The following is a 16,049-nucleotide window of genomic DNA, read 5'->3' on the forward strand; positions in this document are numbered from 1 at the left end:
TTAATCTGGCATGCTATATTCACCCACTTGTGTTATGTTGTTGACAGAATTTGGCACTGAGATCCACAAGGCCTACTTTCATGAAAAAATGGGTAAGTGGGAAATAAACAGCAAATTGATTTAGGAGAGGACAGTTAAGTACAGCCAAAAGGATGGTTATATTTAATTTGTTTGGCCAAATATCTATTTTCTATGCCATAGCATGTTCTATGTAAAGAAAGAGTTTAAAAAGCAAAAGAGATAAGCAAGTGAAGGCTAACGTCCTGCTGTATCGACAGCATTGCTTGGTGAATTACTCTGTTAACGTGAAACTAAACTTCATTTTGGGCAGCTGATTGTTTTATTCCATCATTCACTATAATTGAAAATGCGAGGTTTTATGTGGCCCTTTGGGTAGTGAATCAATTCACTTGAGTTTTGGACAGGATTTTCTTGGACTAGGTCTGTTTTAGACTCAAGACTGATGTTTTGAGTTGGGTTTGGTCGGGCTTGTGTCAGGACTCAAAACTTGATAATGTTGCTCTGTTCAGGATGGGCTTTGTAAAATTTTGGTTTGAACCAAAGATGCAGGACTGAAAGGAATATAGGCGTTTCTAAAACACCATTCATTTTCCTATAGACAGACATAGCTTGGACCAAGGACTGGTCTGGATGCTAATGATGAGCTACAAAACAATACATTTTCAGAGGTCAATAAGATTAACCAACCATTTAGGAGAGTCTAAAGAGGACCACAGACTACATGGATGGAGAAGCTCACAAGTCCATAAAGGACACTGAAGGTTACAAAAAGTAATTTGTATAGAATCCAGGGTGAGACAAGTAACCAGCGGAGTTGATAGAGTGATGTGAACTGATCATGTGGTGTGTGAGAGTTCTAAGATTCTGGTAGACCGATCAATAAAAAGGGCATTACAGTAGATGAGCCATGAACATATACTGAGTTTTCGCATCCGTCATGTTGGCATGTGATGCGGTGAAAGTTAATACATGAAGACATGATGAGAGAACTGAGTGGAGTTTCATGGGTAAGTGTTGGGTCAAAAGTATCTCCAAGGTTACGGGCAGCAAAGCCACAGGTTTTACGAAGTACATTTACGGCATTTGGCTGACGCTCTTATCCAGAGTGACTTGCAATTTGATCATTTTACACAGGTAGGCCAAGGCGGTGTTAGGAGTCTTGCCCAAGGACCCTTATTGGTATAGTGTAGGGTGCTTGCCCTGGTGGGGGATTGAACCCCAGTCTACAGTGTAGTGGTTAACACCTTTGCCTTCTACACTGTAGACTGGGGTTCTGAATTTGAATTACTAGTGATAGGAGATTTTGGGCCTATCAGAAGGGATTTTGTTATCAGAGTGATCTTAAAGCTTTGTTTTGGTTTTCAAAGTCCAGCTTTATTATCCTTAATAGAGGCAAACTGTGCAGGTTAAAGTAAATTGATTTCAAACAGGAATTCATGTGGAACTGCTTTTGTTTACAGGAAACTGGTGGTGTATTCTTTTAGGAATCATCTTTATATTTTTCTCTAGTTTGAGCCAAATATTTGAGGTATAAAGCATAAACAAATCAAAAGAACAGCCCCTGTTGGTTCTGCATTCAAGACTTCGTCTGTTTGGGAGGGAAAACAAGCCACAGCCTTTCAGTTCTGTGGAAAATTAGGGCTCTAGGCCTGCTGGTTTGCCTGGGAATGACTGATTATGGCTTCAATGAAATTATAACAAAAGATAAAATAAAGCTTGGGAGTTGACCTTGTGGCTTGAAATGATTGGGTGAAAGCATAATAAAATAAAAACACAGCCCAACTGGATACATACTTTATCATCTCGGTAGGTTATAGCATGTTGCAGGAGAGGTATTAAACTGGTTCCTCTGATGAATTCCTCCTAGTCATTCAGCAGTTATAACCTGTCTAGAATCTTCAGCCATGCTGAGCCCAGGTCTCCCACAGTCAATGGCAAATGAAGCATGCTTCAGAAGGACCAGCCTTGTGTCCCCTCCTTTGTACATCATAGGAGAGACACCAGCACTTTTAAGTCTTTCAAGCAGCGGGAAGTCGCATTTTATCCTGCCTTCTGTTCAGAGTCACCTGCCGGACCCTCTTGCTCATGTCTTCTGAGGTCTCTGTCTTGCTTTGTCTTTCTCACTCCTGAACTATTTCTTGGTCGCAGTTCAGCCTTACTGTAATTATAGATTGTGAGAAGATCTCATGTTTTCATGCATTAGTCATCATCCATGCTTTTAGTCTGGAGGTTGCGACTCACCCAGATAGGCTTCATTAGTCATCTCTGCTCCAGCTTGAAGACCCTTTACATCTGCTGCTACTTCTGCTGGGTGACGTTCCAAAGACGCCACCTTCATTATCTCCCGCCACCATTACCTCCATTAGACCAGCAGCGCGTTTCCAACGCCTTTGAAGTCTAAGAAGTTTTCATGTTCTCTCCTCATGACAGCACAAATGACAGGCAGAGCATAACAGTGCTGGTGACGAACGGTTTGAGGACTCTGCAAAAGAAACACACTGACGGAGCCATGACATGACAAGAGCAATACTTTTTTTCTTTTATTTAACAGTATAATCGAGTAATATTGCAATAGCAGCAGCAAAAAGTCTGAGAAAAATATCATGGTGGCCAGGTTACTGTGATAAGAGCAATCTAAGCTGTAAGTGTATTCAAAGCCATTGTGCTTGCTGAATTGAAGAAATAGGCTTCTTTTACCTTTTGCTTGTCTTTGTCTTGTCATTGAAATAGTTTTTTGACCATTTTCTGATTATTTTTTTTCTTTGAAGACTTTGAGGCAGAAATACTCAATATTTGGGCTGCTCTGTATGAACATAAAATGTGTTGTTCTTTTGGATATCGTGATCACAGTATGAAAAGTGCTAAAGCATGAAATAGTATGTCTTTGATTGATTGTGCACAAAGTACAAACAAATTATTTATTTTCTGATATATTTGTTTTACACTTAGCAAACAGTACAAAATTACGAAAGCATCATTCCCTACGGTGCAACTAAAAAATAATGAAATATTAAATAATGAGCTACCTACATCACAACTACAAGCACAATGGTTAAAACACAAGGCTAGAAGCCAACATTCCCTGGACTGGCTTTACTGATAAAGGCTGCAAAAATTTATAAAAATGCAGGTTGCATACGCAGACTCAGCAATGGCCTATTACCCAAAATTCCATGAGATTCAGGTGAGATCCTTTTAAAAAAATCAATTTTTTCATTAATATAACTTGTCATCAACGTGTACTAAGCTTCTAACCTGAATTCAGAAACTGTAGACAAGCAGATTAATGGTTAAGTCACGTGCTCTACATGTGGGAGAACCGAGTTCAAACCCAGAATAGAAAATCAATTTTTGGGCATCTAAAGGTATTTATTTAATATTTATTTATTTTAGTATTTAATAATGTATTTGATATTTATTTATTTAATATGCTTACATCAGTCTATCATATGTATGATGTAATTTGATGTGCTCCGTCACCACAGAATGTCATATCAATGTTAATGATCTGTTTATCATGGAAACATGAATGACATCAATGACGAAATTCGATTAATTATGCAGTCCTACTCAGTATGGTGCCCTACACAGGGTTATGTCCATCAGCACCTTTTCTTAACTATCGGCTGAACAGTAATGATGACCAAAGAACTGATAAACCTTGACAAACACACACACACACACACACACACACACACACACATTTTCTAAGCTGTTTCTCCCTCAGGGCATGGGGGTGGGGGGGTGGGGGGGGTGCTGAAGCCTATCCCAGCGGTCACTGGGTGGAAGGCACCTTGACAAACAAAAAATAGCAAAACATTGCTTGAATAACATCTCACCCACTTGAACTGACAGCTACATTTTCATCATGCATCAGGAAATATTTTGAATTGACTCATTCTTGACCATTAACCAGAGCAAACCAGTCCTCCCCTTTGTTGTACTCTGGAGAACTAATTTAGCTCTGCCTGGGTCATGAGAGCATGAAAGGGCATGAATGTGGTGCAAGTGTTTGTTTTCCAGATTGCTGTATAGTCACAGAGACGCATGGCCCTGGGCCATTTTTTTCCTTTGGCTGAATGCCTCTTTTTGCCTAATAAAAAGTCTTTGTCTTTGAGGAATTCAGCGCTGCAGTTTTCACAGTACCCTGCAGTAATGGTTTGGGTATACAGTGTAAACACAGCCCAAGCCGCTTGCCTTGCTGACTGGCCTTAAAATAGTGGGGCAGAACTCTTGCTATCAAAAAGCCTTGACATTTGATATAATGTTCAGTAGCGTTCCTCCGCAATTACCTTGGATCATAGCTGCAGGTGGCGGGGAAGTGTGCCTCCTAACATCTGCAACAATGATATCTGTCAACATGCAATCAGCAATCAGGCCAAATTGTTCCACTAATCAATGCAATATGGAGACATGAAGGACTATGATTGCTCATAAGGGCCAAAACATATTGGATTTTGAATTTATAGTGTCTCTAGAGTTCCTGCTTATTCATCCTGAAACATCTGTTAACCTAAAACAACATAAATAGGCTTATGTGGTATTGCCTCAGGATGAACGATATCACAAACCCAGGCTGTTCATGATATTTGATTCAAGAGAGCAAGCAAAAGAAAATGTAATCACGCTGAGCCATGGCAGAATAATAAAAGGAGAACTTGGCAAGATGTCCCAAAAATAACATTCTTATACATAACTCCTAATACTTTTAAGATGAACATGAATACCCGACGAACAGTGCCTTTAATTGACATTACAACTGTTATTCATTGTGATTATACAGTTTTATCTGCAGAGATTCAGATTTACACTTACACACCATATAAAAACATGCATCTCCATTTTTGTGGATTTTTTACTTTTCAGCATCATTTGAACACGGCAGCTGCTCTTTACATTGTGTAAGATTTCACAATGATTGAAGAAATAAAAACACTCCAAAATCACTTGAAATAAAACTTCTCTATGCTAACTTGCAGTTAAACATCTTTTGCCTTCCTCTTTACGACTTATTCATTTGGACAGCGATTATAAAGCACATTTGCCGTGAACTGCACAAGCTCATGGTCCAACTTACAATTAAACCCTTTCAGTTGGAGGTGAAATCCAGTATTCATTTTAGTGTGATTAAAATGTGGTGTATTGTCCTTGCCTCTACATCCAGCGCCAAAATGAACTCAGATTATCTGTTCCAGGTCATAAGCCTGCTTTAACCCCAAAGGCAAGCATTTCTTGCCCTCTACAAATTACAAGAGTCACCCTAAACACTTCTGAAACTAAGGCATCTTTAAAGCATATGGACAGCTGCAAGGCCAGTCAAGACACCATTCCATACTTACTACTTCCAAAGCTGTAAACAAAGTGGCATTTCCAGCACAGATCTCTAAAATACTGAATGGAGGGGCTGAGGGCATGTTTGCCACCAAGAATTCCTAGAAAGCAATCAATGGCCACAATCAATGATAAGAACCAGGCTTACAATCTCTAAAGGGGGTATTTTTTTGTAGTAAAACATTGATGATTTGCTAAAACATGGTGGTAATATATATATATATATATATATATATATATATATATATATATATATATATATGGACAAAATTATTTGGAAAGCTACACATTACACCTACAGGAGTTTTTAATCCATAGGCATTAATATGGAGTTTGTTCCCCCTTTGCAGTTATAACAGCTTCCACTCTTCTAGGAAGGCTTTCTACAAGACTTTGTTGTGTGTCTATGGGATTTTTTTGCCCATTCATCCAGAAAAGCATCACTGAGGTCAGACACTGATCTTGGATGAGAGGGCCTGGCTTTCAATCTCTGTTCTGGCTCATCCCAAAAGTGTTCAGTGGGGTTAAGGTCAGGGCTCTGTGCAGGCCCATCAAGTTCTACCTCACCAAACTCACCCAACCATGGCTTTATGGACCTCGCTTTGTGCCCTGGGGCTCAGTCATGCTGAAACAGAAAAGGGCTTTAGTGTGCTGATGTAATTAGGTTTACCTTCATTGGAACTAAGGGTCCTAGGCCAAACCCAGAAAAACAATCCCATAGCATTATCCCTCCCCCACCAAACTTTACAGTTTGCAGAATTCATTAAATTCTGGCAAGTAACGTTCTACTGGTGTTAGACCCGTCCAACAGACTGCCAGACAGAGAAGTGTGATTCATCACTCCACAGAACGTATAGTAGGACAGAACGTATGCTCCATAGTCCAGTGGTGCTGTGCTTTAAACCACTTCAACTGACACTTAGCATTGTGCTTGGTGATGTAAGGCTTGCATGCAGCTGCTTGGCCATGGAAACCATGCCATAAAGCTCCCAGTGCACAGTTTTTGTGCTGATGTTAATGCCAGATGAGATTTGGAACTCTGCACTTATTGATTCAGCAGAGTGTTGGTGACTTTAATGTACTATGCACCTCAGGATTCTGCGATTAATGGTTGTATGGTTGTGGGCATTGTATTTACAACACAATACAGCTATTGCTGCTGTTTAGAAATCTTGAGTAGGTTAGATTTCTCTACAATTCACTTTTTCAAACCACTCTCGCTGGCTTTATGTATTAATAACTGAATTGCGTAAAAAAATTTATATCTGAGTAATTGTTGAGTAACAGCTGTGAAGTAGGAGTGGACAGTATTGTAAAGAGTATTATATCATAATTTAACACATTTTCAGGATATTTGACATGCACTACAATATTTAGTATTTTGAAGATTTTTTAAGTTGAAACAGTGCCACAATATGACTATAGTGCCACATGCTATGAATAATACGACTAAAAACACAATAGTAAATCTACAAGGTTTTTTGTGCAACCTACAAAACTCCAATGATTCACAAACTGCACTGCACTAAATCCAATTATATAGTACTAATTATGCCCTTTTTGTAAAGAATCAATGCAGTTGTTGTTCTTGTAGTATTGGCAATATCCAACCTATGCACAGAAAAGTGTACTGACACACAATTTATCACTATAATGTCAAAATAGTTTGCCCACCCTTACTGTGGAGTATTGCATAACCCCCTTGGAAATAACATGTAGTTATGTAGTTGTGAGAGTGTTATGGGAATTTACAGTGCTAATGCATCTTTAATAGTCTTTTAAGAATGCATGTGCTATAGGTTACATGGAAGGGTAATATACATAAACAATGCATCCTTATTCATTTTTCATCCCAATCCTTTCTACTGTCTTTAGAACAGTGGACTTGTTCTGTTTTTGCCACTGATTCGTTCCTTCAGCGCAGATCGTAATGGGCAGTGCTGAAGAATCTTAAACGCCGACAGTGGCCTCAGGTCAGCCCCTCATCTGCTTTTCTTCACAGTCAGCTCAGTGAGTCAGGCAGGCAGAGAGAGATGGCGCCCTTGCGGTGCCACCATGCCCATCCCATCGCACTGCCGGAATGACTGTGGCCCTGCGCCGGGCAGCCCTGGCACGTGTCTAGTCCCTCGAGCTTTTGCCATTTTTTCTCTTTTAGAGTGTGTGAGCCTGAGTCGCATTGATGAGCGCTGAGAGCAGCTATCCGAGACAGCTCTTGGAGCGCTGCCACAGGCTGGTGACGCACAGCCAATTCATTAAAGCCTGGCCGACTGTCCTGCGCTCAGTGCACCAGGCGCACCTGTGTCACACTGGAGAGGCCAGCGACTCACTCAGCTGGACAGGAAATGGAACTGCAGCCTCTTACAGCCGCGCCCTGGCCACTCAATCTGATGGTCTGAAAGGTCTGCACAGGTGCTGCCTGCTCATCAGGTTGCAACAGAACCATGCGGTGTAAGCGAAAAGCAAATGGATTGATAATTGCTAGCATATTTTTGGAACAATTTACCTAATGGCAGTGTTCATAAGGCTAGAGAAGTCTTTCATGTCAAGTGACAAAAACCTACATAACCACTGATAATCGGTATGCACTGATATGGAAATTCTGGGCCGATATCTGATATTTTGCATGTACATATCTTTACATATTGGGAATGCAAAGCTGCCTTCTGTAAGGGCCACTGCTCCATGTCACACAGCTTAATATTATCGCTTTGATAAGCTGATTAAGGCTACCAAAATATATTTTGTTCTTTTAATGCTGGTAACATTTTCAGACAAGGTTATTTAGACAATCAAACTATCCTACCTGTAATTTTAATATGAGACTGTTGGCTTCTTATTCGCCAGCTTCTTATTCGTATTTTCCCATTCCACCTTAAATGGTGCAGCAATTACATTCTGAGGCCTGATGTTCCTACAAATATGTGCTATGGTAGGACATTGACCTTTTTGCACTGGGAGTTCTGCCACTGCATTTATGGTACATCATCTTACCCACGGTAGGGCAGAATGCTTTAAAAGACTTTCAAAATGCATTTAGCTTTGATGCATTTGCATGCAGCTTATTTGATTGTGCTGATTATGCAAGACCTCACTAGGGCCATAGATTGAGATGCTGGCTCTTTCAGTGGTAGACCACATTCAGTCTGGAGATGTCAGGTTCATCTACGGAATGGATGTGACCTGCACGAGGTCCTGTAGCCTGTAATTGCATTTCAGCATGACTGATATTTACAGTGGAGGCTCCGACGTACTCGGCACCAAGGCAATGAACGTTATAGGAAAGGATGATAGATACGAGCACAAAGTGTATTTTATTCCCAGATCAATTATGAATCAATTACAAGGAAATACGCTCTGCTTTGAAGACAGACAGTTCTGTCGGCTGTCCAAATTAAAGTTTGAACCGTGGGTGCTCTGTCTAAGTGCTGAGACAAATGATCATTGATTTACAAAGTTTCCATTGCTCTTTTTTAATTTGCAGTTTTTTCCATAGTTTCAGTCTCTCTGAGAGTAACCTCAATTAACTGAACACAATTAACTGAACACAGTTAAAAGGGATTTGAATTTGTAAAACAAATGTTTGCCCTGTAATTTATTCTGCATTATTCTCAGTCATCTTACTCCATTAATATTCCAGAAAGTTCTTAGGAATCATTTTAATTAAGCTGGCTTTTCTCTAGAGTAACACGGATGTATAAACAAATGGTTTTATTAAAGCTTTAAATGCTGCCCTCAGTAGGATTATGCCTAGTTTTATAGATGTTAGACAGCATCTCATTCACTGACTGGTCAGATTTGTCCAACAATGACCTTGACTGAACTGTACTGGAAATCTCAGCTGCCTTGTAATGGTGGTATATGACTGTGGACATCTGACCTTCACATCTTTATGAGTTTGGTCATCACATTCCAAAACCATGGGCATTAAGAGTTGCCCCACACCCCCTCTTGGTGGCTATAATGGTCTGTACTCTTTTGCAAAGGCGTTCCATAAGATTTTGGAGTGTGTCTGTGGGAATTTTCAGTCCAAAGAGCATTTGTGAGCACAGGCACTGACCATCGTTTAAAACTATGCCTTTATGGACCTTGCTTTATGCACAGGGGCACAGTCATGCTGGAACAGGAAAGTTTTTTCTCCAAACTGTTGCCACAAAGTCGGAAGCATGTAATTTTCTAAAATGTCTTTGTATACTGTAGCATTAACATTACCCTTCACTGAAACTAAGGGCCTAGACCAAACCCTGCAAAACAGCCCCAGACCATTATCCCTCCTCCACTAAACTTTACTGATGGTGCTATGACGCCAGGTAGCCTTGTCCTAACATCCAATAAAACCCATATTCATCTATCAGACTGCCAGATAGTGAAGCATGATTCATCACTCCAGAGAAAATGTTTCCACTGTTTTGGAGTACAATGGCTTTACACCACTCCAGCTTACTCTTGGCATTACGCATACTGATCTTAGGCTTGTGCATAGCTGCTTAGCCTTGGAAACTCATTGCATGAAGTGACCAATGCACAGTTCTTGTGCTCTCTGAGTTTGCATGGTCTACTGTGTTGTGGTTGCGCTGTTTTTGCTTTTATTTCACAATACAGGTGACCAGTGTAGATCTAGCACAACAGAAATTTCACCAGGTGCTTGGGTCAAAGTGCCATATTTAAAATCTCTGAGCTTTTTAGTGTGACTCATTCTATTGCCAGTACTTAGTTTATGGAGATTGCACGGCTATGAAATTTTATACAGCATGGGTGTGGCTGAAACATCTAAACTCAAAGATTACGAGTGTCAACATACTTTTGGCCATAAACTGTATATTCTTTGGTGCTTACAGCCTCTTTTACCAGAGAAGGCTGGAATAAGTAGACCTGTAGTGAGTTCAATGTTCCACCCATCACTCCACATTGAGACAGCACTGCGGCCCTCTCACAGGCTAATTGACAAGAGGGTGAGCAATGGCTTACAGTAGAGACATTCACCGACAGTCCACTCGAGGGAATTTCAAAAAGAGCTAATCGATATCGATAGCTACCACCCTAAATTAGAGGAGCTCACTGGATTGCTGCTTAACAGTCTGGAGGCAGAGACAGCTCTGGTGGGTTTTTAGCATTGGCCTGGGATTTAAAACTTCAGGCGGTCAGTGAGCACTGTCTGCAAACCTGTGTTGAGTTTAGTTATTAATTGGATATGAACAGTGATAAAGTGCCCTGCGCATGTTGTGGGACTGCATGTTCTGCTTTTTTATCAGGTCCTTCCTCCCTGAGCGTGAATGTATCTGCTCTGTCTAACCATTGTGCAGTGTTCCTACTAGAGCCTTTGGACTTCTAATGAAAACATTATTGCAGCTATTACAAAAACAATGACCCAACAAAATGTCAAACCTTCCATAAATGGGAATAATGAGCAGGTATACTGGGAACAAGAAGATTTACATGACTTATATGATTCTGTTCTTCTAGTAAATTGATCATTGTAGTACATTACTAAGCTGTTCATCCTGGGGCCAGAGACATGTATAATAAATAGAATATATCATTCTATGCTCAACTGAAGGAAGGAGTATACATTATTTCCTTGTCTGCTTCTTTACGGGATAAGATATTCAATGGAAACAGCTTTCCTTGTTAAATTAAAATAGCTCTGCTGGAGATGTCAGACTTTACAGCATCTCTGTGCTGTTCAACACAACATATAGGGGTTTTGTAGTGATGCCAAACAAGTGTTTCCCATCCTGGTCCTCAAGGCCCCCAGATGGTCTACATTTTTACTTCACCCCTATGTCCTGTGAGCTAGGCTGGAGAAACAATATAGACCATCTGGGGATCTCTGAGGTCTGATTTGGTAAACATTGCCATAGGAGAACCACTTTTGGATACTTATAAACCTTTCAAAAGACAGACTTTAAAGAATGCTTTTACCTAAATGTATGTGGGTGAAGAACCTTTATTTCTCAGTGGTTCACTTATGAGGTTTGTGTGGGCAAAAAATAAAACATAATTAATTTTTACGTCATCATTTTCCAACCCCATTTTAACCGCTTCGAATTAAACAGGCTATTTCTGGTACTGTGCCTTTAAGACTAATACATGCACGATGCATGTTCTGATGGGTTGTCTTGTGTTGGGCCTCATTCAGTAAGCAGTATTCATAACTCCTTGAATTCTGTAGTCCGTGTTATGCCCATGTCAAGAACTACAGGTACTAGGCTTAATTTCTCTATGGCCAAAATAAAACGGGTTTATGAAAATTCACTGTGGCAGATAAAAACATCCTGTCCACACTTTTTTACAGAATATCACTGGATCTTCTGAATTACAATGTCGTTAAAGATTTGTCATACTCATATTGCTAGATGCAAGCTTAAGCTACTGCACATCAATTTGATGTCACTAAGCTACACAAAAGTAAGGAGGGGGATTTGGCAGTGTTCTTGTGAGTTATGAGTACTATGTTATCCAAAGATCCTATCCTAGTGCATATTTATAGATGTAAACCTCTAGAAAACTAAAAACATACTACCAGTGTTAAGACTACAAGGCTGAATTTAACTTCTTTTGCCAGCTTTTCATCTACCCACAGGCTGTACAACCCCAATTCCAATGAAGTTGGGACGTTGTGTAAAACATGATGATTTGCAAATCCTTTTCAACCTATATTCAATTGAATACACTACAGAGACAAGATATTTAATGTTCAGACAGATAAACTTTATTGTTTTTTGCAAATATTCACTCATTTTGAATTTGATGCCTGCAACACGTTCCAAAGAAGTTGGGACAGGGGCGTGTTTACCACTGTGTTACATCACCTTTCCTTTTAACAACACTCAATAAGCTTTTGGGAACTGAGGACACTGATTGTTGAAGCTTTGTAGGTGGAATTCTTTCCCATTCTTGCTTGATGTACAGCTACAGTACATCTTCAGATGTACAACTTTTTATTTATGTTTTACACAATGTCCCAGCTTCATTGGAATTGGGGTTGTACATGGTAATACACTTTCACACTGGCAAAGTGTGCTGGTCAGCATGGTTTTTAAGGAAGCTGCCCGTCTAATGATGTCCGTTCATTGCGCAGTAGCATTAGCTTAAATATAGCAATATTCATATTTCCACTCTTTAACAACCTCATAATTCAGCGGATCTAGTCATAATTGACATGCATGGCTCTGACTACAGATAATGTCATGACTTCAGTGGTCTATAGGTGGATACAAGTATAAACAAAAGTTCAGGTGCCAGTTTTGTTGGTTTTCGAAGAGAAATATGTTAATACATTCTCTACAGAGAACACATTCCTGCAAATGTAATGTACATTTACTTTTTATTGCTTAATTTAACAATGTCAAAAATAATATAACACATAAAGGGGCAGATGTATTAACGTTTTACACTATTGCAAACCTTGTTTTAGGCTTAAAAAGTAGCTGTTGCGACTTACTAAATAGGGGACCTTTAGCACATGTAATGAGATGAAAGGGGCAGCCCCTGTTCTTTTGTACTTTTGACTCCTTGCATTTGCAAAATATGTTATAATTTTTATTATAGTACTAATATTATAACAAAGCACTTAATCTGGGTAAATCATACACACCTTGCCCCTTATACACACACATGCCCCTTATCCTTCTGGGTTGCATGGGGAGCTGGAGCCTATCCCAGCAGGCAAGTCCATCGTAGGGCAGACACATAGATATATAATGCCACCCATCAAGTCAGTTTTAGTAAATCAATGTTTTAGGAAGGTTTTAGTGAAGACTGTTTTGGTAAAGATTCTGTGTTATTTAAAGCCTGTGAAAAGCTCATCTTATCTTTGGTACCAGTGTGGCTGCCTTTTCTGTTGCTGACAGAGAGAAGAAAGAGTTTATCACACATGTATAATTATTTTTAATTAAAAAAAATGTGAACACCCACTATGACAATTTGTTCCTCATTTAAGGAAGTAAATAAAAAAAGCTGTACCAACTGTTTTAGTAAAGCAGTGTTTTAAATTGGTATTCCCTAATACTATGAGTGTATTTTATACTCATCAGTATCTTAAAAGCAGGTTTCATCTAAATACTTATTTGAATATTTTTTTCCAAAGCTACTGTAAAACTCTTTAAGATCTACAATTCTTGCATTACAAAAGCTACAGTTATAGAAATGTCATAGTCATGGTTTGATGCACTGAGCTACAAGTAAGCACTTATTACAAGTTCAGATCACACAGTTCCCAATCGAGCAGGTGAAATGAAACAGGGATTTTATGATATCACACAATTCTAAATGCACTTTACACAGAGCTCAAGTCCAGCTCAAAACACCAACAACCAGAGAGTATAAAAAGGGGGGGGTTGTCCTGGTGGGCCAGTGTCCACTGCAGTTGGCTGAATTCCTTCTCTTCATACACCTAGTAAACCTGGCACTTAGCTGCTGAGTTGAATCAGAAGTTTCTAAATAGGAAAACTACCAAATTGTGCTGTACTCCAGCCCTCCAAGACTGGAATTCGCTATTTCTAGTCTAAATAATTACTTCCTGTCTCAACTTTTAGTTATTGTCTGAAAATAAAATCTTATTATTTCAAAATAATGATGAAATATGTTGAAATAATCACTCACTTTCTAAAAGAAATACGAATTACTTTTAGTTATAAAAACGGACACAGAAAATTCGTACACCCTGCCCAGGAGAGGGTCACTGGGACCTACCCCTGGAGCCAGGCCTGGGGGTAGTGTTCCTTGGCAAGCATCTGGTGGCTGGGCAGCCCACATAACCTGGCTGGGCTCAGCCCGAAGAGGCAAAGTGGGGAGACCATGTGGGCCTACCACCCACAAGGTCCAGCATGGGGGAGCTATGCAGTGCTGTATAGGTAGTGTGAGATTGCAGGGGGGCTTTTGGTGGCCTAGGCCCCTGTGGCATAAACTGGCTCTTGGTACGTGGAATGCTCTCCTTCGGAAGAGCTTTTCTCATGTCCCGGAGGAGGTAGGGGACATAGAGTCTGAATGGACCCTGTTCAAAACCTCCATTGTGGAAGCTGCCAGGCGTACCTGTGGCCAAAAGCTTGTGGGTGCCTGTCAGGGTGGTAACCCAAGAACCCCCTGGTGGACACCAGTGGTGAGGGAGGCCGTTAAGCTGAAGAAAGAAGCCTTTAGGGACAGGATGGCCCGAGAGACTCCCGACTCAGCAGCTGTAAAGACTCACAAAAAAGGTGGCAGCCACAACGGTGGCAGAAGCAAAATCCAGGGCATGGGAGGAGTTTGGTGACGCCATGGAAAAAGACTTTCAGTTGGCTTCAAGGAGGTTCTGGACAACTGTCCGATGACTCAGGAGTTGTCAGGGGGCTGCGCCCAAGCTGTGTTCGGCAAGGGTGAAGAAACCCTGACTTCAAGTGAGGATATTGTCGGTCGGTGGAAGGAGCACTTTGAAGCACTCCTTAATCCGGGAGACATGCCTCCCTAATGGGAGTCAGGGCCGGAGACTTCTGGCTTATCAAGCTCCATTTCCCTGGTGGAGGTCACTGAGGTAGTTGGCAAGCTCTTCAGTGGCAAGGCACCAGGGGTGGATGATATTCATCCGGAGATGCTTAAGGCTCTGGATATTGTAGGGCTGTCGTGGCTGACATGCCTCTGCAATATTGCATGGAACTCAGGAACAGTGCCCTTGGACTGGCAGACTGGGGTGGTGGTCCCTATTTTTAAGAAAGGGGACCAGAGAGTGTGTGCCAACTATTGGGGTATCACACTGCTCAGCCTCCCTGGGAAAGTCTATGCCAAGGTGCTGGAAATTAGACTTATAGTTGAACCTCATATTGAGGAGGGACAATGCAGATTCTGTCCTGCCCGTGGAACAACACACCCACTTTTCACCCTCTCACGGATTGTTGAGGGGGCATGGGAGTTTGCCAACCCAGTCTACATGTGTTTTGTGGATTTGTAGAAGGCTTACAACTGTGTTCCCCAAGATATCCTGTGTGAGGTCCTCCGGGAGTATGGGGTGCCAAGGCTACTACTCCAGGCCATTCAATCTCTGTACTCCCAGAGTGAGAGCTGTGTTTGTATACTCGGGATTGAGTCAGACCATTTCAGTGTTAGTATTGGACTCCAGCAGGGTTGTGCCCTGTTTCCACTCCTGTTTGTGATCTTCATGTCAAGGCATAGCCAAGGCATTATGTGTGGAGGCCGGAGGGTGGCATCGCTGCTATTTGCAGACAATGATGTTCTTTTGGCTGGGTCACATGGATGCCTACAGTGCTCAATGGAAAGGTTTGCAGAGGAGTGTGAAGTGGTTGGTATGTGGATTAGCACCTCCAAGTCTGAGTCCATGGTCTTAGCCCAGAAAAAGATGGCATGCCCACTCCAGGTAATTGGAAAGAACTTGCACCAAGTGGAGGAGTTTAAGTATCTCGGGGTCTTGTTCACGAGTGAAAGGAAGTGGGATGATGAGATCATCTGCAGGTTGAAACAGGTGGCAGCAGTAATGCGGTCACTGTACCAGACTGTAGTGGTGAAGAGGGTTTACCGGTCGGTCTGCATCCCGACTCTCACCTATAAGCTGAGGGTAATGACCGAAAGAATAAGATTGTGAATACAAGCGGCGGAAATGAGCTGTCTTTGCAGCGTGGCGGGCTACACTCTATTTGATAGGGTAAGGAGCTCGGCCATCTGGAACGAGCTTGGAGTAGAGCCGCTGCTCCTCCACATTGAGAGAAGCCAGC

The sequence above is a fragment of the Pygocentrus nattereri genome, chromosome 27 (genome assembly GCF_015220715.1).
Source record: "Pygocentrus nattereri isolate fPygNat1 chromosome 27, fPygNat1.pri, whole genome shotgun sequence".
In the NCBI taxonomy this organism is placed as follows: domain Eukaryota; kingdom Metazoa; phylum Chordata; class Actinopteri; order Characiformes; family Serrasalmidae; genus Pygocentrus; species Pygocentrus nattereri.